Source organism: Triticum urartu, chromosome 7, assembly GCF_003073215.2.
Source record: "Triticum urartu cultivar G1812 chromosome 7, Tu2.1, whole genome shotgun sequence".
Classification (NCBI taxonomy): Eukaryota; Viridiplantae; Streptophyta; class Magnoliopsida; order Poales; family Poaceae; genus Triticum; species Triticum urartu.
Window position 1 is genome coordinate 194,044,366 of NC_053028.1, and position 27,093 is coordinate 194,071,458.

A 27,093-nucleotide genomic window follows, 5' to 3' on the forward strand; every position below is an offset into this window, starting at 1 on the left:
CCGTAAAGATAGCATGGCATAGACCAAAACACATGTAGAGCTCATGCCCATATGATGCACACAACAAATGTGACAAAATGAAAATCCTCATATTCTGATAAGTAACAGGACCTAACATTTTATAAAACTTTTGCATCAGTGATTTGGGCATCAAGATGAGATCAAACAAGCATGTCAAAATGGAATGAAATTAAGAGCATCTCCCAATGAACATTTCGGTATATCATGCGCATGAAACGGAGCTACGGTCACACAGTTATGACGCAAAGAACAGGGGCATAATATGTTGCAGAATAAAAGACTTAGAGAAAAACCGACCTCTGAAATCCCAGATCTAGGGTTTCGGGCGCGTGGTTCGAGGCTCGCCAGGATCTTCGTCGGAGTTGGGGAAGAAGGGGGCCAGAGCGGAGGAGATGGCCGGACTCGGTCGGAGAGGAGGCCGGAGAGGGACTCGGCGTCCGGCGCTCCTCGGGTGAAGCAGCAGCACGACGCGCGGTGACGACCAGCGGAGCAGGGCGGCGAGGCGCGTGGAGGAGGCGGCGCGACGGAGCAGCGAAGACGGCGGCCGGCGCGGCGGAGGACGAAGCGACACGGGCGCTCGGGCACGGTTGGCGGCGGCGGGCGGCGACCCGGGCCGCGAGGGCCCCGCCTGGGCCCCGGCGGGCTGACGCGGGCGGCGGTGCGAGGAAGTGGGCACGGGCGTCTCGGCGAATCGGGAGGTGACACGTGGCAGCGAGGGCCTTGGACACGTCCGGCCGGTGGGGAGAAACGTCCGGCGGCGCGAGGAGAGTGAGAGCTAGGGTTTCGACCTGAATTTGAGGAGGGGTGCACATATTTATACCTAGGAGGAGGTAGGAGTGTCCAAATGGAGTGTAGTTTTCGCCCACGCGATCGTGATCCGACGGCGGAGGACATGGAAGAGTTTTGGATGGGTTATTGGGCCATTTTGGAGGGGTATTGGGCTGGAACACACACGAGGCCTTTATGGTTCCCCGGTTAACCGTTGGAGTATCAAACGGACTCCAAATGGCACGAAATTTGACAGGCGGTCTACCGGTGGTGTACCAAGGCCACTTGGCAAATCTCGGTCCATTCCGAGAAAGTTTAACACCCGCTGACGAAAAGAGACAAGAGGGGGACGCCGGTGCACGTAGGAGTGTCGGATTGCAAAACGGACAACGGGGAAAATGCTCGGATGCATGAGACGAACACGTATGCAAATGAGATGCACATGATGACATGATATGGAATGCATGACATGGACAAAATGCAAAACGAAGACAAAACCCAACCACGAGGGAAATATCGTATCACATCTCCAAAAAAGGCAAGAGTCAGAGTTACAAATATGGAAAGTTGTATCCGGGGTGTTACAGCTACAGAGGCTTCTGGCGACGGAACTCCTGATCTATTCTGCTCCTCGAAGTTTTTAGGGTATATGGGTATATATGGGAGGAAGAAGTACGTTGGTGGATCTCCGGGCTGTCCACGAGGCAGGGGGCGCCCCCAGGGGGGGTGGGCGCGCCCCCCCACCCTCGTGGGCAACCCGAGACTCTCCTGGTACATCTCCGATACTCCGTGGGCTTCTTCTGGTCCAAAAATAAGTTCCATGAAGTTTTAGGTCAATTGGACTCCGTTTGATTTTCCTTTTCTGTGATACTCTAAAACAAGGAAAAAACAGAAACTGGCACTGGGCTCTGGGTTAATAGGTTAGTCCCAAAAATAATATAGAAGTGCATAATAAAGCCCATAAACATCCAAAACAGATAATATAATAGCATGGAACAATCAAAAATTATATATACATTGGAGACGTATCAGCATCCCCAAGCTTAATTCTTGCTCCTCCTCGAGTAGGTAAATGATAAAAACATAATTTTTGATGTGGAATGCTACCTACCATATTTCCCTAAGTAATTCTCTTCATTTTGGCATGAATGTTCAGATCCATAAGATTCAACACAAAATTTTAATATTGACATAAAAATAATAATACTTCAAGCATACTAACTAAGCAATCATGTCTTTTCAAAATAACATGGCCAAAGAAAGTTCATCCCTACAAAATCATATAGTTTGGTCATGCTCCATTTTCGTCACACAAGAATGCTCTCATCATGCACAACTTTGATGACAAGCCAAGCAATTGTTTCATACTTTAGTAATCTTAAACCTTTTTCAACTTTCACGCAATACATGAGCGTGAGCCATGGATATAGCACTATGGGTGGAATAGAATATAATGAGGGGGTTATGTGGAGAAGACAAAAAGGAGAAAGTCTCACATCGACGCGGCTAATCAATGTGCTAGGGAGATGCCCATCAATTGATGTCAATGCAAGGAGTAGGGATTGCCATGCAACGGATGCACTAGAGCTATAAATGTATGAAAGCTCAACAAAAGAAACTAAGTGGGTGTGCATCCAACTTGCTTGCTCACGAAGACCTAGGGCACTTGAGGAGGCCCATTGTTGGAATATACAAGCCTAGTTCTATAATGAAAATTTCCCACTAGTATATGAAAGTGACCAAACAAGAGACTCTCTATCATTAAGATCATGGTGCTACATTGAAGCACAAGTGTGGAAAAAAGGATAGTAGCATTGTCCCTTTTATTTTTTATTTGGCCTTTTTTGGCTTTCCTTTTTTATTTGGCCTTTTTTTGGCCTTTCTATTTTTTGGGACAATGCTCTATTAATGATGATCATCACACTTCTATTTATTTACAACTCAAAGATTACAACTCGATACTAGAACAAAGTATGACTCTATATGAATGCCTCCGGCGGTGTACCGGGATGGGCAATGAATCAAGAGTGACATGTATGATAAATTATGCATGGTGGCCTTGCCACAAATACGATGTCAACTACATGATCATGCAAGGCAATATGACAATGATGATGTGTGTCATGATGAACGGAATGGTGGAAAGTTGCATGGCAATATATCTCGGAATGGCTATGGAAGTGCCATAATAGGTAGGTATGGTGGCTGTTTTTAGGAAGATATATGGAGGTTTATGTGTGACAGAGCGTATCATATCATGGGGTTTGGATGCACCGGCTAAGTTTGCACCAACTCTCAAGGTGAGAAAGGGCAATGCACGGTACCGAAGAGGCTAGCAATGATGGAAAGGTGAAAGTGCGTATAATCCATGGACTCAACATTAGTCATAAAGAACTCACATACTTATTGCAAAAATCTACAAGTCATCAAAAACCAAGTATTACGCGCATGCTCCTAGGGGGATAGATTGGTAGGAAAAGACCATTGCTCGTCCCCGACCGCCACTCATAAGGAAGACAATCAAATAACACCTCATGTTTCAAATTTGTTACACAACGTTTACCATACGTGCATGCTACGGGACTTGCAAACTTCAACACAAGTATTAATCAAATTCAAAACTACTCAACTAGTACAACTTTGATATCACTATATCCATATCTCAAAATAATCATCAAGTATTAAACTTCTCTTAGTATTCAATGCACTTATATGAAAGTTTTTATTATATCCCTCTTGGATGTCCATCATATTAGGACTAATTTCATAACCAAAGAAAATTACCATGCTGTTCTAAAGACTCTCAAAATAATATAAGTGAAGCATGAGAGTTCATCTATTTCTATAAAATAAAACCACCACCGTGCTCTAAAAAGATATAAGTGAAGCACTAGAGCAACAACAAACTACTCCGAAAGATATAAGTGAAGATCAATAAGTAGTTGAATAATTATGAAACTATGTGAAGATTCTCCCATTTTATAATTTCATATCTTGGTATTTTATTCAAACAGCAAGCAAAACAAAGTAAAATGACATTCTAAGAATGGCAAACATCATGTGAAGAAGCAAAAACTTAGGATCAACCGAAACTAACCGATAGTTGTTGAAGAAGAAAGTGGGATGCCAACCGGGGCATCCCCAAGCTTGACGCTTGAGACTTCTTGAAATATTATCTTGGGATGCCTTGGGAATCCCCAATATTGAGCTTTTGTGTCTCCTTAATTCCTCTCATATCACGGTCTCCCTAAATCTCAAAAGCTTCATCCACACAAAACTCAACAAGGACTCGTGATATAAGTTAGTATAAACCATTGCAAAAACCTTATCATACTCTACTGTAGCAAATCACTAAAATTATTATTCAACATTGCATACTAAATGCCTCTGCATATTTAATAGTCCTATCCTCAAATAGAATCAGTAAAGAAGCAAACATATGCAAACATAACAGCAATCTGCCTAAACAGGACAGTCTGTAAAGAGTGCAGCAAGATCCATACTTCCCTAGCTCCAAAAATTATGAAATAAAATTCCTACTGTAGTAAATTTATCAGAGCTTAATATGCAAAAGTTTTCAACATTTTGTCAAATTCTGACTTTTCTAGGGAATTATTGCAACATCGGTAAACTTTCTGTTTTCAAACAGCAACATGAAGACTTGTAAAATAGGCATAGTAAAAGCTATCAATGCCACTTTTATTGAAATAAAAGATGCAAAACATTGTTCTAAATAACAGCAAGAAAATCCTAACAAAATAAATTGACGCTCCAAGCAAAACACATATCATGTGGTGAATAAAAATATAGCTCCAAGTAAAGTTACCGATGAACGAAGACGAAAGAGGGGATGCCCAAGCTTAGGCTCTTGGTTGTCCTTGAATATTACCTTGGGGTGCCTTGGGCATCCCCAATCTTAGGCTATTGCCACTCGTTATTCCATAGTCCATCGAATCTTTACCCAAAACTTGAAAACTTCACAACACAAAACTTAACAGAAAACTCGTAAGCTCCGTTAGTATAAGAAAATAAATCACCACTTAGGTACTGTTGTGAACTCATTCTAAATTCATATTGGTGTGATTTTGGAATAAAAGCTAGACGACTCAGCCCTCTTCTCATCTCAAAGCGGTAATATCTACTGTATTCCAACTTCTATATGGTTCATACCCTCCGATACTACTCACAGATTCATCAAAATAAGCAAACAACACATAGAAAACCGAATCTGTCAAAAACAGAACAGTCTGTAGAAATCTGGATCAAACGTATACTTCTGGAACCCCAAAAATTCTAAAATAAATTGATGGACGTGAAGAATTTATCTATTAATCATATGCAAAAATAATTGACTAAATAGCACTTTCCAATAAAAAATGTCAGCAATTCTCGTGAGCGCTAAAGTTTCTGTTTTTTACAGCATGATCGCAAAGACTTTCCCCAAGTCTTCCAAAAGGTTTTACTTGGCACAAACACTAATTAAAAGCATAAAACCACATCTAAATAGAGGCTAGATGAATTATTTATTACTAAACAGGAACAAAAGGCAAGGAACAAAAATAAAATTGGGTTGCCTCCCAACAAGCGCTAACGTTTAACGCCCCTAGCTAGGCATGATGATTTCAATGATGCTCACGTAAAGGATAAGAATTGAAACATAAAGAGAGCATCATGAAGAATATGACTAGCACATTTAAGTATAACCCACTTCCTATGCATAGGGATTTTGTGAGCAAACAACTTGTGGGAACAAGAATCAACTTGCATAGGAAGGTAAAACAAGCAAAACTTCAAGATTTTAAGCACATAGAGAGAAAACTTGATATTATTGCAACTCCTACAAGCATATATTCCTCCCTCATAATAAATTTCAGTAGCATCATGAATGATTTCAACAATATAGCTATCACATAAAGCATTATTTTCATGATGCATAAGCATAGAATTTTTATTACTCTCCACATAAGCAAATTTCTTCTCATGAATAGTAGTGGGAGCAAACTCAACAAAATAACTATCATGCGAGGAATAATCCAATTGAAAACTAAAATCATGATGACAAGTTTCATGGATATCATTATTCTTTATAGCATACAAGTCATCACAATAATCATCGTAGATAGCAACTTTGTTCTCATAATCAATTGGAACTTCTTCCGAAATAGTGGATTCATCACAAAATAAAGTCATGACCTCTCCAAATCCACTTTCATCAGTATAATCATCATAATTAGGAGGCATGCTTTCATCATAATAAATTTTCTCATCAAAACTTGGGGGTCAAAAAAATATCATCTTGATCAAACATAGCTTCCCCAAGCTTGCGACTTTGCATATCATTAACATCATGGATATTCAAGGAATTTGTACTAATAACATTGCAATCATGCTCATCATTCAAAAATTTAGTGCCAGACATTTTAATGCATTCTTCTTCTAACACTTTGGCACAATTTTCCTTTCCATCATACTCACTAAAGATATTAAAAAGATGAAGTGTATGAGGCAAACTCAATTCCATATTTTTGTAGTTTTCTTTTATAGACTAAACTAGTGATAAAACAGGAAACTAAAAGCTTCGATTGCAAGATCTAAATATATACCTTCAAGCGCTAACCTCCCCGGCAACGGTGCCAGAAAATAGCTTGATGTATACTACACAACCTTCTTCTTGCAGACATTGTTGGGCCTCCAAGTGCAGAGGTTTGTAGGACAGTAGCAAATTTCCCTCAAGTGGATGACCTAAGGTTTATCAATCCGTAGGAGGTGTAGGATGAAGATGGTCTCTCTCAAGCAACCCTGCAACCAAATAACAAAGAGTCTCTTGTGTCCCCAACACACCCAATACAATGGTAAATTGTATAGGTGCACTAGTTCAGCGAAGAGATGGTCATACAAGTGGTATAAGGATGGTAGATAAAGGTTTTTGTAATCTGAAAATATAAAAACAGCAAGGTAACTAATGATAAAAGTGAGCACAAACGGTATTGCAATGCGTTGAAACAAGACCTAGGGTTCATACTTTCACTAGTGCAAGTTCTCTCAACAATAATAACATAATTGGATCATATAACTATCCCTCAACATGCAACAAAGAGTCACTCCAAAGTCACTAATAGCAGAGAACGAACGAAGAAATTATGGTAGGGTACGAAACCACCTCAAAGTTATCCTTTCTGATCGATCTATTCAAGAGTCCGTAGTAAAATAACACGAAGCTATTCTTTCCGTTCAATCTATCCTAGAGTTCGTACTAGAATAACACCTTAAGACACAAATCAACCAAAACCCTAATGTCACCTAGATACTCCAATGTCACCTCAAGTATCTGTGGGTATGATTATACGATATGCATCACACAATCTCATATTCATCTATTCAACCAACACAAAGGACCTCAAAGAGTGCCCCAAAGTTTCCACCGAAGAATCACGACGAAAACGTGTGCCAACCCCTATGCATAGGTTCCCAATGTCATGAAACCCGCAAGTTGTTCACCAAAACATACATCAAGTGGATCAATAGAATAACCCATTGTCACCACGGTTATCCCACGCAAGACATACATCAAGTGTTCTCAAATCTATAAAGACTCAATCCGATAATATTACTTCAAAGGGAAAACTCAATCCATTACAAGAGAGTAGAGGGGGAGAAACATCATAAGATCCAACTATAATAGCAAATCCCGCAGTACATCAAGATCGTACCACCTCAAGAACATGAGAGAGAGAGAGATCAAACACATAGCTACTGGTACATACCCTCAGCCCCGAGGGAGAACTACTCCCTCCTCGTCGTGGAGAGCGCCGGGATGATGAAGATGGACACCGGAGAGGGATTCCCCCCTCCGGTAGGGTGCGGGAACGGGTCTAGATTGGTTTTCGGTGGCTACGGAGGCTTCTGGCGGCGGAACTCCCGATCTATTCTGCTCCTCGAAGTTTTAAGGGTATATGGGTATATATAGGAGGAAGAAGTACATCGGTTGATCTCCGGGCTGTCCACAAGGCAGGGGGCGCGCCCAGGGGGGGTGGGCGCGCCCCCCACCCTCATGGGCAGCCCGGGACTCTCCTGGTCCATCTCCGATACTCCGTGGGCTTCTTCTGGTCCAAAAATAAGTTCTGTGAAGTTTCAAGTCAATTGGACTCCGTTTGATTTTCCTTTTCTGTGATACTCTAAAACAAGGAAAAAAACAGAAACTGGCACTGGGCTCTGGGTTAATAGGTTAGTCCCAAAAATAATATAAAAGTGCATTATAAAGCCCATAAACATCGAAAACAGATAATATAATAGCATGGAACAATTAAAAATTATAGATACGTTGGAGACGTATCAACTGCTGAATCCTAAGATGAAAGAAGTGGTAAGAAAGGAAATATTAAAGCTCCTTGAGGCAGGTATAATTTATCCTGTTGCTGATAGTCAGTGGGTAAGTCCTGTTCATTGTGTCCCCAAGAAGGGAGGTATTACTGTTATCCCTAATGATAAAGATGAATTGATCCCGCAAAGAATTATTATAGGTTATAGGATGGTAATTGATTTCCAAAAATTAAATAAGGCTACTAAAAAGGTCATTACCCTTTGCCTTTTATTGATCAAATGCTAGAAAGACTATCCAAACACAGACATTTTTACTTTCAAGATGGTTACTCTGGCTTCTCTCAAATACCTGTGTCAGCTGATGATCAATCAAAGACCACTTTTACTTGCCCTTTCGGTACTTTTTCTTATAGACGTATGCCTTTTGGTTTATGTAATGCACCTGCTACCTTTCAAAGATGCATGATGGCTATATCCTCTGACTTTTGTGAAAAGATATGTGAAGTTTTCATGGACGATTTCTCCGTTTATGGATCCTCTTTTGATGATTGCTTAAGCAACCTTGATCGAGGTTTGTAGAGATGTGAAGAAACTAATCTTGTCTTGAATTGGGAGAAGTGCCACTTTATGGTTAATGAAGGTATTGTCTTGGGGCATAAAATTTCTGAAAGAGGTATTGAAGTTGACAAAGCTAAAGTTGATGCTATCAAAAGGATGCCATGTCCCAAGGACATTAAAGGTATAAGAAGTTTCCTCGCTCACGCCAGTTTTTATAGCAGGTTCATTAAAGACTTCTCAAAAATTTCTCGGCCTCTGACTAATCTGTTACAAAAAGATATTACTTTTGTCTTTGATGATGATTGTGTAGAAGCATTTGAAATACTTACAAAAGAATTGATTTCTGCACCTATTGTTCAGCCACCTGATTGGAATTTACCCTTTGAAATTATGTGTGATGCTAGTGATTATGCTGTAGGTGTTGTTCTAGCGAAAAGAGTTGATAAAAAAATGTTATTCAATATGCCAGTAAAAATCTAGACAATGCCCAGAGAAATTATGCTACTACTGAAAAAGAATACTTAGCAGTTGTATTTTCTTGTGATAAGTTCAGACCTTATATTGTTGATTCTAAAGTAACTATTCACACTGATCATGCTGCTATTAAATACCTTATGGAAAAGAAAGATGCTAAACCTAGACTTATTATATGGGTTCTCTTGCTACAAGAATTTGATTTGCATATTATTGATAGAAAGGGAGCTGACAACCCCGTTGCAGACAACTTGTCTAGATTAGCAAATGTTCTTGATAACCCACTACCTATTGATGATAGCTTTCCTGATGAACAATTAAATGTCATAAATGCTTCTTGAACTGCTCCATGGTATGCTGATTATGCTAATTATATTTTTGCTAAATTTATACCACCTAGTTTCACATACCAGCAAAAGAATCTTCTATGATTTGAGACATTACTTTTGGGATGACCCACATCTTTATAAAGAAGGAGTAGATGGTGTTATTAGACGTTGTGTACCTGAGCATGAACAAGAACAAATCCTACGCAAGTGTCACTCCGAGGCTTATGGAGGACACCATGCTGGAGATAGAACTACACATAAGGTATTGCAATCCGGTTTTTATTGGCCTACTCTCTTCAAGGATGCCCGTAAGTTTGTCTTGTCTTGTGATGAATGTCAAAGAATTGGTAATATTAGGAGACGTCAGGAAATGCCTATGAATTATTCACTTGTTATTGAACCATTTGGTGTTTGGGGCTTTGATTATATGGGACCTTTTCCTTCCTCTAATGGGTATACACATATCTTAGTTGCTGTTGATTACTTTACTAAGTGGGTAGAAGCTATTCCAACTAGTAGTGCTGATCATAACACCTCTATAAGATGCTTAAAGAAGTTATTTTCCCGAGGTTTGGAGTCCCTAGATATTTAATGACTGATGGTGGTTCACATTTTATTCATGGTGCTTTTCGTAAAATGCTTGCTAAGTATGACGTTAATCATAGAATTGCATCTCCATATCACCCACAGTCTAGTGGTCAAGTAGAATTGAGTAATAGAGAGCTCAAATTAATTTTGCAAAAGACTGTTAATAGATCTAGAAAAATTGGTCCAAGAAACTTGATGTTCCATTATGGGCCTATAGAACTGCATACAAAAATCCTATGGGCATGTCTCCGTATAAAATGGTTTATGGTAAAGCATGTCACTTACCTCTTGAATTAGAACATAAGGCATATTGGGCTATTAAAGAACTCAACTATGACTTCAAACTTGCCGGTGAGAATAGGTTATTTGACATTAGCTCACTTGATGAATGGAGAACCCAAGCATATGAAAATGCCAAGCTGTTTAAAGAAAAAGTTAAAAGATGGCATGATAAAAGGATACAAAAGCATGAGTTTAATGTACGTGATTATGTATTTTTATACAACTCTCGTTTAAGATTTTTTGCAAGCAAACTTCTCTCTAAATGGGAAGGTCCTTACGTTATCGAGGAGGTCTATCATTCCGATGCCATAAAAATCAACAATTTCGAAGGCACAAATCTAAAGGTGGTGAATGGTCAAAGAATCAAATATTATATCTCAGGTAATCCTATAAATGTTGAAACTAATATTATTGAAACTGTAACCCCAGAGGAATATATAAGGGACACTTTTCGGAACGTTTCAGACTCCGAAAAGGAATAGGTACGTGGCACGGTAAGTAAACCAACTCCAAAATAGTTCTAATGGCAATATTTCTTCGTTTTGGAATATTTAGAAAAATAGGAAAATAAGAAGCAGACCAGAAAGGACACGAGGCTCCCACGAGGGTGGGAGGCGCGCCCCCCTGCCTCGTGGGCACCTCGTGCACTTTCTGGCTCCGTTTTCTTGCACGATACTTCTTTTGGTCGTTAAAAATTCATTATATAATCTCCCGAAGGTTTTGACCACCGTATCACGCAAATATCTCCTGTCTTTGTTTCGAGCTGTCCTGCTGCAGATTAGAGCAATATGTCATCCCAGGATTCGGAAGGAGAAAGTTATGTGGCTGATTACCTTGCAGATCCTAAGGTCTATGGGGACGTGGAGCATTGTGGTTGGACTACGGAAGAAGAAGAGGACTATGAACCCAAGGGAAAAGAGGGGACGAGCACAGACGAAGATGAATTTCCATCACCTCAACCTAGGGACATGCATGCGGAGTTCAAAAAGTCAAGCCTCCATGATAGAGTAAATAAACCTAAGATCGAGTTTATCCCTTTTCGCCTCTTGCAGGAAAACAAGCAGGAATTATGCAAAAAGATATTAAGCCTTGAGCAGGAGATCGATGATCTGAGGGATCAGAATTCCGTCCTCAAGCGCAAATTAAGGAAGAAGCCTACTCCATCAACAAAACCATCACCTTCTCCACTGACAAAGAAGAACTGAGTATCTGGTATGGGCACTCCCCTTGGCAACTGCCAAGCTTGGGGGAGTGCCCCGGTATCGTATCACCATCACTTTTATCCTTACCGTTTTTCTTAGTTCGATCCTTTTGATAATATGTTGATCTAGTATAATAAAGTTTTAGTATGATCTAGTTGTGAGTTTTGTGTTATGATCCTTCTATGTAATCGAGTCCGTGAGCTATATAATAAAGATTAGTTTTGAGTCAAGGGCTTGATTATTTCGCTACGATCTTGTGCCCTCGGCAGGATCTGGTAGTTAGTCAGGCTTCTTAGCCTTTTTCATTTGTATATGTCTGTACGCAGACATGTTAAGCTTTCGCATGTGCTTTGATTTGTATGCTATGATTCTTGGGTCATGAGACTCACGTTTGTAATTTCTCGCTCCTCGGAGCCTAATGAATAAATACTTGAGTCGTAGAGTTATGTTGTGATGCCATGTTGTATTTACACATATCGAGCATATTGTGTGTATGATTGAAATGCTTGGTATGTGTGGGATCCGACAATCTAGTTGTTTATCCTTGGCAGCCTCTCTTATGGGGAAATGTAGTCTAGTGCTTCCATGAGCCATAGTAGTCCGCTACAGCCCGGTTCACCGGAGTCCTGCTAGCCCAGCACTACTACTCAGGACACTTGACTGGCCGACATGTGTTTCACTTCGTTCTTGTGTCTGTCCCTTCGGTGAAATGTCACGCGGTGACATCCGGAGTCCTGCCTAGCCTGCTACAGCCCGGATTCACACGCTGCTGACCGACATGCTCGATGTGATTCATGTATGCCTGTCCCCATAGGTTGGTGCCGCTTTGGGTTCACGACTAGCCATGTCGGCCCGGGTTCTCTGTCATATGGATGCTAGCGACATTATCATATACGTGAGCCAAAAGGCGCAAACGGTCCCGGGCCAGGTAAGGTGGCACCCGTGGGAATACTGTGCGTGAGGCCGCAAAGTGATATGAAGTGTTACATGCTAGATCGGTGTGACTTTGGAATCGGGTCCTGACAGTCCTTTCCTACAAAAAGGATTGGGCCATCTTGCTACACCTTATTTACTTTCATTACTTGCTACTCATTACCAATTACCTTATCACAAAACTATCTATTATCGATAATTTCAGTGCTTGCAGAGAATAACTTGCTAAAAACCGCTTATCATTTCCTTTTGCTCCTCGTTGGGTTCGACACTCTTACTTATCTAATGGACTACGATAGATCCCCTATAATTGTGGGTCATCAATCATTGGCATGCGTTTGAGAGAGTTATGCGCTACTTGAAGGGCACTGTGAGCTATGGGATTCACTACACCGGGTATCTGAGGGCACTGGAGGGTTATAGTGACTCAAACTGGATATCTGATGCTGACGAGATTAAGGCCACAAGTGGTTATGTTCTTACACTTGGTGGTGGCGCTGTTTCCTAGAAGTCTTGCGAGCAGACCATCTTAACGAGGTTAAATATGGAAGCGGAACTCACAACATTAGACACTGCTGATGACCCACAAGTATAGGGGATCTATCGTAGTCCTTTCGATAAGTAAGAGTGTCGAACCCAACGAGGAGCAGAAGGAAATGATAAGCGGTTTTCAGCAAGGTATTCTCTGCAAGCACTGAAATTATAGGTAACAGATAGTTTTGTGATAAGATAATTGGTAACGAGCAACAAGTAACAAAAGTAAATAAAGTGCAGCAAGGTGGCCCAGTCATTTTTGTAGTAAAGGACAAGCCTGGACAAATTCTTATATAGAGAAGAGCGCTCCCGAGGACACATGGGAATTATCGTCAAGCTAGGTTTCATCACGATCATACGATTCACGTTTGGTACTTTGATAATCTGATATGTCGGTGGACCGGTGCTTGGGTGCTGTCCTTACTTGGACAAGCATCCCACTTATGATTAACCTCTATTGCAAGCATCCGCAACTACAACAGAAGTATTAAGGTAAACCTAACCATAACATGAAACATGTGGATCCAAATCAGCCCCTTACGAAGCAACACATAAACTAGGGTTTAAGCTTCTGTCACTCTAGCAACCCATCATCTACTTATTACTTCCCAATGCCTTCCTCTAGGCCCAAATAATGGTGAAGTGTCATGTAGTCGACGTTCACATGACACCACTAGAGGGATGACAACATACATCTCGTCAAAATATCGAACGAATACCAAATTCACATGACTACTAATAGCAAGACTTCTCCCATGTCCTCAGGAACAAACGTAACTACTCACAAAGAATATTCATGTTCATAATCAGAGGGGTATTGATATGCATAATGGATTTGAACATATGATCTTCCACCAAGTAAACCAACTAGCATCAACTACAAGGTGTAATCAATACTACTAGCAACCCACAGGTACCAATCTGAGGTTTGGATACAAAAATTGGATACAAGAGATGAACTAGGGTTTGAGATGACATGGTGCTGGTGAAGATGTTGATGGAGATTGATCCCCTCCCTATGAGAGGATCGTTGGTGATGACGATGGTGATGATTAACCCCTCCCGGAGGGAAGTTTCCCCGACAGAACAGCTTTGCGAGAGCCCTAGATTAGTTCCGCCAAGGTTTCGCCTCGTGGCGGCGGAGTCTCGTCCTGAAAGCTTGCTTATGATTTTTTCCTCATCGAAAGACTCCATATAGCAGAAGATGGGCATCGGAGGGCCACCAGGGGGCCCATGAGGCAGGGGTGGCCCCCACCCTCGTGGCCAGGGTGTGACCCCCCCTCTGGAACTTCTTGCGCTCAGTATTTTTTATATATTCTGAAAATGACTTCTGTGAAGTTTCAGGACTTTTGAAGCTGTGCAGAATAGGTCTCTAATATTTGCTCCTTTTCTAGCCCAGAATCCCGGCTGCCGGCATTCTCCCTCTTTATGTAAACTGTAACATCCCAAATTTTCAATTTGGAATGTTATACATTAGATCATCATGCATATCATATTTTATTTGCTTTTGGTTTTGATCCTAGAAAATCCTAAGCAACTCAAGGACCCACGGAGAGAGTTGGGGATTTCGTTATTTACATATTTGAGTTTTCTCAAATTTTGTAAAGAGGATCATTTGATTTTATTTATTTTATCATCAATTATTTCTATTACAAAAATATGAGAGAGGGAATAAAATGACTTTCCCAAAATATAGAAATATTGATGATTTAATAAAAAAAAATCAAATAAGTTTTATTTCGGAGTTTTTTGGTATTTTTATTTGAATTTAGGAAAATGCGCGTTTTTCAAAATTGCATTTAGGGCCCAAATAAATGTTCACTTTATCGGGCTTGATTTTAGAAGCCCGGGAAAATTTATTTCGGGATTTTTGGAGTCCGTTTAGTATTTCTTTTTATTTTTCTTCCGAGCGGAATTATTATTATTAAAAAAACAGCGGAACCGACTATGGGCCGTACTCGGCCAGGACTCCCCTGGCCGGGGCCTTTATAAGGCGCTGCCCTGGGGCCCGAGAGCCCAGCCGCCCCAGCTCCCAAACCCTAGCGCGCCCCAGCCCCGCCGCCGCCGCCAGCCGCCGCCCCGCCGCCGATCCGCCGGAGCCGCGTGTCGCCCGAGGTTCTCGGCCCTCGAAATCCGTGCTGTTTTTTTTTTAAAAAATTCCGTTCGTCGTTTTTCTTTTTTTCGTCGGATTTTTCCGCGGTTATTTTCTGATCGGGATTTCTGATCCGATTTTCGTTTTAGTATAACTTTTCGCTTGTTTATCAGAATCAGGCGATTCAAGCGCCTGGAGTTTCGTCTCGAAACCCTCTTTCCGAATAATCAACTTAAACAAGTTTTTGCTACTGTAAAATTTGACTTAGATCCAGATTACTAGAACGAAGTTGTTTTCTTTCGCCGTTTGATTTCTTTTGCTTCGTTCGATTTGATTTTTTTGCAAACCAGGGTTCTTAAGTTGAACTTTCTGGTTAGATCTTCTATTTGAGTTTTACCTGTGCATTAGATGAGTACTTATTGTATGCTTGTTTGTTTGTCTGCGATAGAATACCCGGAGTGCGTCGCCTGTTACTTCGAATCTCTAGGTTTCGCGGATCATCAGCAAGGCAAGTAACACTTTGATCATACCTTTTTCTACAACCCAGTTTTATTGCATTAGATCAATCCTCACACATTGCATGAGTAGGATCTAATTAAATTGTGGGATGGGAAGTAGATGAGGTAGTACCTATTACCTGTTTATTTATGAAACCATTGGGAGTTACTTCTACGTTTGCTTATTATGCCATGCTATGCTAATAGATGTGGATTGGGTGAGTGAAATCCATGACAGATGTGAGATTGATAATTAATGGTTTATCTAAGGTGGCAACTTAAACACACATCTGGGTGGATTGAGGCACCTGGTTTCCAGGACTTGCCTGTTTTTCTTTTGGACCGCCACCCAGGCTCAAAGGGATCATGAGATTATTCATACTAGAAACTTCCGTGTGCAGCCACAAGCCATTATGGGCTCTGGCATTGTTGACTAAGTTGTGCGAACTCTTACAGTGGTAGACTAGCAGATGTAGGGGATGTAGGTTGTACGGTCTACCCGATCGTAAGGTGCTAGCGCTTCTGAAAGACTATGTCTCGGTCATCCGTCTTCTCAAACACCCTGTAGTGCGAGAAACCAAACGGAGGTGATCGAGTCTTGTGGGGAAAAGTGCCCAAACCTCTGTAGAGTGTAATAAACTAATCATGGTTAGCCGTGTCCTCGGTTATGGACATCTTGAGTATCTAGTACCTGGATTATCATGTCAATCTCAACATGTTACTCTAAAATTAATTTTGTTGGGTTAATAATGATGCTTAATTGGGATTGAGAATGCTGTCAACCATTCTCAGTGTTTAACAACCACCATGATAGTAATTAAATTTATTCCTTTGAAGTAGGGAAAAATTGGCTTTACGCAAAAACTGTAACCATAGAGCTTTCCACCAGCCAAATATGCATATAGTATAGCTGTTGCATTCCATTACTCTCTATGTGTTACCTTGCCAGCATATTCCATGTGCTGACCCGTTTTCGGGCTGCAACGTTAATGTTGCAGACTTTTCAGACGACGATTAAGGAGTTTTAGGTCGTGGTCCTATACTCAGTGATGCCGTTGGAGTTGATGGGCTCACTTATCTTCCAAGCCTTCCGTTGTTATCATTATTAGATGGCCTTAAGCCATATTTATTGTAATAAGTTCTCTTTTGAGACAGTCGATGTAATAAGTGTGTGATTGCTACTCTGCTATAAATCCTCCGAGTACTGTGTGGTGTCAGCATTACTGATCCAGGGATGACACCGGAGCACAGAGATCAGTCTGTTTGAGGTCTGGTCGCTACAGAGATGGTATCAGAGCACACCCTGACTGTAGGACACGACCACTAAGCTAAAGACCTAGATCACTACTCACTCTCTTCTCTTCTGACCTCTCATCTTTTCTACTCTTTAGGATGGCGGATGCAAGGAACAAGTTCACACAACCAGATGAAGATACACCCTTTGGATGCCACTTGAAGGAAGTCACTAGATACCTGAACATAGGAGTACCAAGCTTCACGGGAACCTACAATGCCACTTTACCTGAAGAAGAGCGCTGGATGATTCAAGTTCAAGTTCCAGGAAGGACGTTCATGCCAGTCACTGAGCCCATAGAGTTTTCTTTTGATGTACCAACTTGGAGTCTAGGAAAGAGCATGGCAGCTCACATCGCCATGGGACGCATTGGCGAAGTCTACCGCAAGGATCTCAAGGATACTATCTACCAGATTTGTGGGCGCCGAGATGAACACTGGGAGATGATCAGCACCAGGGAAGATAGATCAATTGCAGCTTTTATTCAGGAGTTAAATCAGCACATTCGACGACAGGAGAATCAGATGTGCGCCGACATGATAGATCTGAAGAAGGCTAAGACTAGAATCAAGGAACTAGAGGAAGAACTCAAGGCTACACGCGAAGATTATGAAGAAGAAATTGAAGTATTGGTGGAGAAGAATGATGATCTGATCAAGAAGATTGGCATATTTATGGGAGGCCCGACACCAGTAGATGAAGACGAGGAACCCAAGGAGATTAGCCCGGAAGACTGCATCATCATTGACGGCACCGACTCGGAACAAGATAGTAGCAATGATGACTATGTTGATAAAGTAGGAGCAGATATCATGGAGTCTACAACCGTAGAATATTTCTAGTAGACCACCTCATCAGTAGTAGTAGTCCACCATGTAAATATAGTAGTCCGAGCACTTTACGATAGTTAGATCGATTGTATGCCTTGTTTGTTTGACTGAAGTGAATTGTTTGCTTTTGCCTCATGTGCATATGGGTAGTGTTTTCTCTTTAGACCCCCTCTATTCTTACATCTCATCTTTTCTAAACCCTCAGATTCCTCCGAGACGTGACCCCAGATTTGCCTTTCCGCTGGAGCTCACCCAGTTGATCCAGCAGCAGAACACCTTGATGCAGTTGCTAGTTCAGAATCAGAATCAGGGGAACAACAACAACAACAACCCACCACCACCACCACCTATTGACCACTTAGCCCGTTTTCTTAGGATGAATCCGCCGGTGTTTTCCAGTAGCACTGAGCCGATAGTAGCAGATGATTGGCTCCGCAAGATAGCTAGGGAGTTGACCACAGTAGGATGCACAGATGCGGAGAAGGTTAAGTTTGCTGCACATCAGTTAGAAGGACCCGCAGCATCCTGGTGGGAGAATTTCACAGCCACCTTCCCAGTCGACACTGTCACATGGGACCAGTTTCAGCAGGCTTTTCGTACTGCCCATGTTTCAGCAGGAGCAATGGCCATGAAGAAGCATGGGTTTCGTAACTTGCGCCAAGGAGGACGGACAGTTGGCCAGTATGTGGAGGAGTTTAGTAAGCTAGCACGTTATGCCCCAGATGACGTTGCTACGGATGTAGCTAAGCAGGAGAAATTCCTGGAAGGACTGAATGATGAGTTGAGTATGCAGTTGATGGTAGCCACCTTCAACAACTACCAGGAGTTGGTAGATCGTGCTCTTATGATTGAAGGGAAGCAGCAACAAATTGAGAACCGCAAGAGGAAGTATGGACAAGGAAAGTATAATTCAGGAGCTCAGCAGAAGCCACGTTTTACCCCTAGGCCGGGAGGACATTTTCAGCATACCCATGGAGTAGGTAGCTCGCACAATCACAATGGCACCAAGAATGGTAATGGGAATGGAGGAAGCAATGGACAGAACCGCAGCACCCCATCAACCCCAGCCAAGAAGGACTTGAGCCACGTCACTTGCTATAAGTGTTCGAAGCCAAGACATTATGCAAATGAATGTCCTGGAGGCCAAAACGACAATGGAAGTTCTGGGAAGAAGCCGAACCCTTTCAACAGGGGACGGGTGAACCACGTTAGCGTGGAGGAGGTTGAAGCTCAGCCCGATGCAGTAATAGGTAAGTTTTTGGTTAAGTCATTTACTGCACTCGTTCTTTTTGATACTGGTGCATCGCATTCATACATCTCAAGGGGATTTGTGGATAAGTATAACCTACCAACCCAAGCCCTTAGGTCACCCATGTTAGTAACCTCGCCAGGAGCAGAGTATGTGGCTAGTCTATGGTGTGATCGGTTACCATTAAGGATTGGTAACTATGTTTTTCCCTCAGACCTAGTAGTATTGGAATCTCAAGGATTGGATGTGATATTAGGCACGGATTGGTTATCAAAGTATGAAGGGAATATTGAGTGTGCTAGTAAGTCAATTTTGCTTACCACACCAGAAGGGAGAAGGATCAAGTATGTATCCCGGCATGTGCCAAAGAGGACCCAAGTAAATTGCCTAACAGGAGTTGTGCAGGAGAAAGTACCAGTGGTAAAGGATTTCCCTGATGTATTTCCCGAAGAGTTGCCAGGCATGCCATCGGATAGAGACATTGAGTTTTTGATCGAGCTTTTGCCAGGCACTGGGCCAATATCAAAGAGACCATATAGGATGCCAGCAAAGGATTTGGTGGAATTAAGAAGCAGATTAAGGAGTTACTGGATAAGGGATATATCCGCCCAAGTTCTTTGCCTTGGGGATCGCCAGTACTTCTAGTGGAGAAGAAGGATGGATCGTTAAGGATGGTTGTTGATTATCGAGGATTGAACGAAGTAACGATCAAGAACAAGTACCCACTACCAATGATCAACGATCTGTTTGATCGATTGCAAGGAGCTAAAGTGTTTTCCAAGATCGATTTGCGATCAGGATACCACTAGTTGAAGATTCGAGAACAGGATATTCCGAAGACAACTTTTACCACCAGGTATGGGCTGTATGAGTATACCGTTATGTCATTTGGACCGACTAACGCACCTGCCTATTTTATGAACATGATGAACAAAGTGTTCATGGAGTTTTTGGATAAGTTCGTCGTAGTGTTCATTGATGATATCCTGGTATATTCGAAGAATGAAGAGGAGCATAAGGAGCATTTGCGTTTGGTACTTGGAAAGCTCAGAGAACACCAATTATATGCCAAGTTCAGCAAATGTGAGTTTTGGTTGAAGGAAGTAGGATTCCTCGGACACGTTATATCCGGAGAAGGTATAGCAGTAGATCCCGCTAAAGTTGAAACCGTGACCAAGTGGGAAGCACCAACAACAGTTGGAGAGATCCGGAGTTTTCTTGGACTCGCAGGATACTACCGGAGGTTTATTGAGAATTTCTCAAAGATTGCAAAGCCTATGACGGAGTTGTTGAAGAAGGATACTAAGTTCAAATGGACTGAGGAGTGTGAGGCTACTTTCCAGGAGTTGAAGAAACGCTTGGTTACCTCACCGGTGTTGATTTCGCCAGATCAAACCAAGGATTATGAGGTGTACTGCGACGCTTCACGTCGAGGACTTGGAGCAGTGCTTATGCAGGAAGGGAAAGTTGTTTCGTATGCTTCACGACAACTGAAGCCCCATGAGTTGAATTACGCTACGCATGATTTGGAGTTAACAGCCGTAGTTCATGCCTTGAAGACATGGAGACATTTCCTCATCGGAAATCATTGTGAGGTGTACACGGATCACAAGAGTTTGAGGTACATTTTCACGCAGAAGGAGTTGAACCTCAGACAAAGGAGATGGTTGGAGCTCATCAAGGATTATGATATGAGATTGCATTATCATCCCGGGAAGGCTAATGTAGTAGCTGACGCGTTAAACCGTAAGATCCATGTCAATACGTTAATGATGGGAGGAATACCCAAGGAGTTAGCAGTAAATCTTCGTGAACTATGTGTGGAAATAGTTCCGAGAGGCTATGTAGCAACATTGGAAATTCAGTCAACTTTGATGGATAGAATTAGAGAAGCTCAGAAGACTGACAAAGAGATTGCCGCTATAAAGGAGAAACTGAGCAAAGGAAAAGCTAAAGGATTTTGTGAGGATGAGCACGACACCCTATGGTTTGAAGACCGTGTTTATGTACCCAATGACTCGGAGATCAGAAAGTTGATTTTGCAAGAGGCACACGATTCACCGTATTCGACTCACCCAGGAAATACCAAGATGTATTTGGATTTGAAGGATATTTTCTGGTGGACCGGAATGAAGAAGGATATTGCGGAGTATGTAGCAGTTTGTGACGTATGCCAGAGAGTAAAGGCAGAGCATCAGAAGCCAGCAGGATTGTTACAACCATTGCCGATACCCGAATGGAAGTGGGATAAGCTAGGCATGGATTTTATCACGGGATTACCAAGGACTCGTTCAGGCTATGACTCGATTTGGGTTGTAGTTGATCGATTGACGAAGGTAGCTCATTTCATCCCAGTAAAGACCACTTACACCAGTGCTAAGTTGGCGAAGATATACATGACCAGGATCGTATGTTTGCATGGAGTTCTGAGGAGTATCGTATCAGATAGAGGAACCCAGTTTACCTCAAAGTTCTGGAAGCAGTTGCATGAGACTTTGGGTACTAGGCTAGAATTTAGTACAACTTTTCATCTGCAGACAGATGGACAGACCGAGAGAGTCAATCAGATTTTGGAGGATATGCTGAGAGCTTGTGCGCTAGATTATGGATCTAGTTGGAACGATAATTTGCCATATGCAGAGTTCTCTTACAATAATAGCTATCAGACCAGTTTGAAGATGGCCCCTTTCGAAGCTCTGTACGGAAGGAGGTGCAGGACACCGTTGTCATGGGACGAAGTTGGAGACCGCCAGTTGTTTGGACTAGACTTGATTAAGGAGTCTAAACAGAAGGTGAAGTTGATTCGCGATAGGCTCAAGGTAGCCCAGTCCAGATAGAAGAGCTATGCAGATTCTAAACGCAAGGAGACAGTTTACGAAGTCGGAGATAGAGCTTATCTTCGAGTATCCCCACTTCGAGGGATTAAGCGCTTTGGAGTTAAGGGGAAGTTAGCGCCACGATTTGTAGGGCCATATCGAGTTTTGGAGCGTATGGGAGAAGTGGCCTACAAGTTGGAATTGCCAGAAGGATTGACAGGAGTTCATGATGTGTTCCACGTTTCTCTGTTGAAGAAGTGTCACGCGGAGATGGCTGACATACCTTTGAGAGACACAGTGCCATTAGAAGCAATTCAGTTGGATAACAATTTGACCTATGAGGAGAAACCAGTCAAGATTCTCGAGTTTGCCAGCCGAGTCACTCGCAGCAAGGTTATCAAGTTTTGCAAAGTTCAGTGGAGCCACCACACGGAGGATGAAGCCACCTTGGAGCGAGAGGAAGATTTGCTCAAGGACCACCCTCACCTATTTTCTAGCCAACCCGAATCTCGAGGGCGAGATTCATCTTAAGGGGGATAGGTTTGTAACATCCCAAATTTTCAATTTGGAATGTTATACATTAGATCATCATGCATATCATATTTTATTTGCTTTTGGTTTTGATCCTAGAAAATCCTAAGCAACTCAAGGACCCACGGAGAGAGTTGGGGATTTCGTTATTTACATATTTGAGTTTTCTCAAATTTTGTAAACAGGATCATTTGATTTTATTTATTTTATCATCAATTATTTCTATTACAAAAATATGAGAGAGGGAATAAAATGACTTTTCCAAAATATAGAAATATTGAGGATTTAATAAAAAAATCAAATAAGTTTTATTTCGGAGTTTTTCAGTATTTTTATTTGAATTTAGGAAAAATGCGCGTTTTTCAAAATTACATTTAGGGCCCAAATAAATGTTCACTTTATCGGGCTTGATTTTAGAAGCCCGGGAAAATTTATTTCAGGATTTTTGGAGTCCATTTAGTATTTCTTTTTATTTTTCTTCCGAGCGGAATTATTATTATTAAAAAAAAACAGCGGAACCGACTATGGGCCGTACTCGGCCAGGACTCCCCTGGCCGGGGCCTTTATAAGGCGCCGCCCCGGGGCCCGAGAGCCCAGCCACCCCGCCGCCGATCCGCCAGAGCCGGGCGTCGCCCGAGGTTCGCCGCCATCGAAATCCGTGCTGTTTTAAAAAAAAAATTATGTTCGTCGTTTTTCTTTTTTTCGTCGGATTTTTCCGCAGTTATTTTCTGATTGCGATTTCTGATCCGATTTTCGTTTTAGTATAACTTTTCGCTCGTTTATCGGAATCAGGCGATTCAAGCGCCTGGAGTTTCGTCTCGAAACCCTCTTTCCGAATAATCAACTTAAACAAGTTTTTGCTACTGTAAAATTCGACTTAGATCCAGATTACTAGAACGAAGTTGTTTTCTTTCGCCGTTTGATTTCTTTTGCTTCGTTCGATTTGATTTTTTTGCAAACCAGGGTTCTTAAGTTGAACTTTCTGGTTAGATCTTCTATTTGAGTTTTACCTGTGCATTAGATGAGTACTTATTGTATGCTTGTTTGTTTGTCTGCGATAGAATACCCGGAGTGCGCCGCCTGTTACTTCGAATCTCTAGGTTTCGCGGATCATCAGCAAGGCAAGTAACACTTTGATCATACCTTTTTCTACAACCTAGTTTTATTGCATTAGATCAATCCTCACACATTGCATGAGTAGGATCTAATTAAATTGTGGGATGGGAAGTAGATGAGGTAGTACCTATTACCTGTTTATTTATGAAACCTTTGGGAGTTACTTCTACGTTTGCTTATTATGCCATGCTATGCTAGTAGACGTGGATTGGGTGAGTGAAATCCATGACAGATGTGAGATTGATAATTAATGGTTTATCTAAGGTGGCAACTTAAACACACATCTGGGTGGATTGAGGCACCTGGTTTCCAGGACTTACCTGTTTTTCTTTTGGACATAGGAAAGATTCAATGTAAGAGCTTTTTAGCAAGTCAATGTAAGAGCTTTTTAGCAAGTCAACATACTCAACTATCATATAGTCTTTCCCAATTGCTAACACTCATGCAATACTTATGGGTATGGAGTTTTAATCAGACACAGAGAAAGATAGGGGCTTATTGTTTTGCCTCCCAATGTTTTACCTCAAGGGTAATGTCAACCATAATAGTTCATGAAAACTCACATCCAATTAGCCATATATACCAAGATCTTTCCAACATGTTGTGCTTGCCAAAAGATAAAATGTAAAAAGGAAGGCTGAAGATCACCATGACTCTTATGTAAGGTAGGAGATAAAATTAAAAGATAGGCCCTTCACAGAGGGAACCAGAGGCTGTCATGTGCTTTAATGGTTGGATGCACAAAATCTTAATGCGAAAGAACATCACTTTGTATTGCCACTTGTGTTATGGACCTTTATTATGCAGTCCGTCGCTTTTATATCTTCCGTATCACATGATCGTATAAAGCTTATTTTCTCCCACACTAATAAGTCATACATATTTAGAGGGCAATTTTTATTGCTTGCACCGATGACAACTTACTCGAGGGATCTTACTCAATCCATAGGTAGGTATGGTGGACTCTCATGGCAAAACTGGTTTAAGGGTGTTTGGAAGCACAAGTAGTATCTCTACTTGGTGCAAAGAATTGGCTAGCATGAGAGGGAAAGGCAAGTTCAATCATGTTGGATGATCCATGACAATATAATTTATCTCATATGTAAGAAAACATAACCCATTACGTTGTCTTCCTTGTCCAACGTCAACTCTTTAGCATGTCATATTTTAATGAGTGCTCACAATCATAAAAGATGTCCAAGATAGTGTATTTATATGTGAATACCTCTCTTTCTTTATTACTTCCTATTAATTGCAACGATGACCAAAACTATGTTTGTCAACTCTCAACAACTTTTATTCATCATACTCTTTATATGTGAGCTCATTACTCTCCATAAGATCCTTATGACCTCTTTGTTTCTTTTTATTTCTTTCTCTTTTCTTTTATTCACTCAAGATCATGGCAAAATAATCAGGCCCTTGACTCAACACTAATATTTATTATATATAGCTCACGGACTCGATTACATAGAAGGATCATAAAGCAAAACTCACAACTAGATCATACTAAAACTTTAAGCTACTAGATCAAGATATTAACAAAAGGATCGAACTAAGAAAAACGGTAAAGATAATAGTGATGGTGATACGATACCGGGGCACTCCCCCAAGCTTGGAAGTTTCCAAGGGGAGTGCCCATACCAGATACTCAGTTCTTCTTTGTTGGTGAAGAAGATGGAGATGTTGATGATGGATAGTCGCACATTGAGCGTAGGAGGTCCTCCAACTTGCGGGTAATGCCCTTGAGTGCGATGATATGCTCCTTCAACAAAATATTTTCACGTGTGAGATACTTGTTTTGTATACTAGCTTACACAATCATCTTGAAAGCCTCGATCTCAGTTGGGGTAAGAAGATTGTGATCAAGTTGAAGGATGTCTTCTGCTGCCGGAACTTGGTCCTCCGTGGTCTTCTTGATCCCTTCATCCTTGTTGATCTCCATAGGTTCTTCCCTCTTCAGCTCTATCTTCATTAGCCAAGCATCGTTGTCACCATTGTTGGGGGAGGGAGATGACATAATGCCTGGCCTTGACAATCCTGATAGAAAACAGCTTGAAACAAAGACAAGAGATATTTGCGTGATACGGTGGTCAGAACCTTCGGGAGATTATATAATGAATTTTTACCGACCAAAATATGTAACGTGCAAGAAAACGGAGTCCGGAGAGCACACGAGGTGCCCACGAGGCAGGGGCGCGCCCAGGGGGGTAGGGCGCGCCCTCCACCCTCGTGGAGCCCTCGTGTCCTTCCCGGACTGCTTCTTATTTTTCTATTTTTCTAAATATTCCAAAACGGAGAAAAATTGCCATTAGAACTGTTTTGGAGTCGGTTACTTACCGTACCACATACCTATTCCTTTTTGGAGTCTGAAACGTTCCGGAAAGTGTCCCTTATGTATTCCTCCGGGGTTACGGTTTCAATAACATTGGTTTCAACATTTATAGGATTACCTGAGATATAATGTTTGATTCTTTGACCGTTCACCACCTTCGGATTTGTGCCTTCAAAGTTGTTGATTTTTATGGCACCGGAACGATAGACCTCCTCGATAACGTAAGGACCTTCCCATTTAGAGAGAAGCTTTCCTGCAAAAAATCTTAAACGAGAGTTGTATAGCAATACATAGTCACCTACATTAAACTCACGGTTTTGTATCCTTTTGTCATGCCATCTTTTATCCTTTTCTTTAAACAATTTGGCATTCTCATAGGCTTGGGTTCTCCATTCATCAAGTGAGATAATGTCAAATAACCTTTTCTCACCGGCAAGTTTAAAATCATAATTGAGCTCTTTAATAGCCCAATAAGCCTTATGTTCTAGTTCGAGAGGTAAGTGACATGCTTTTCCATAAACCATTTTATGCGGAGACATGCCCATTGGATTTTTATATGCAGTTTTATAGGCCCATAATGCATCATCAAGTTTCTTGGACCAATTCTTTCTAGATCTATTAACAGTCTTTTGCAAAATTAATTTGAGTTCTCTATTACTCAATTCTACTTGACCACTAGACTGTGGGTGATAAGGAGATACAATTCTATGATTAACATCATACTTAGCAAGCATTTTACGGAAAGCACCATGAATAAAATGTGAACCACCATTAGTCATTAAATACCTAGGGACTCCAAACCTCGGAAAAATGACTTCTTTAAGCATCTTAATAGAGGTATTATGATCAGCACTACTAGTTGGAATAGCTTCTACCCACTTAGTAACGTAATGAACAACAACTGAAATATGTGTATATCCATTAGAGGCAGGAAAAGGTCCCATATAATCAAAGCCCCAAACATCAAATGGTTCAATAACAAGTGAATAATTCATAGGCATTTCTTGGCATCTACTAATATTACCAATTCTTTAACATTCATCACAAGACAAGACAAACTTACGGGCATCCTTGAAGAGAGTAGGACAATAAAAACCGGATTGCAATACCTTATGTGCAGTTCTATCTCCAGCATGGTGTCCTCCATAAGCCTCGGAGTGACACTTGCGTAGGATCTGTTCCTATTCATGCTCAGGTACACAACGTCTAATAACACCATCTACTCATTTCTAAAGATGTGTATCATCCCAGAAGTAATGTCGTAAATCATAGAAAAACTTTTTATTTTGCTGGTATGTGAAACTAGGTGGTATAAATTTAGCAA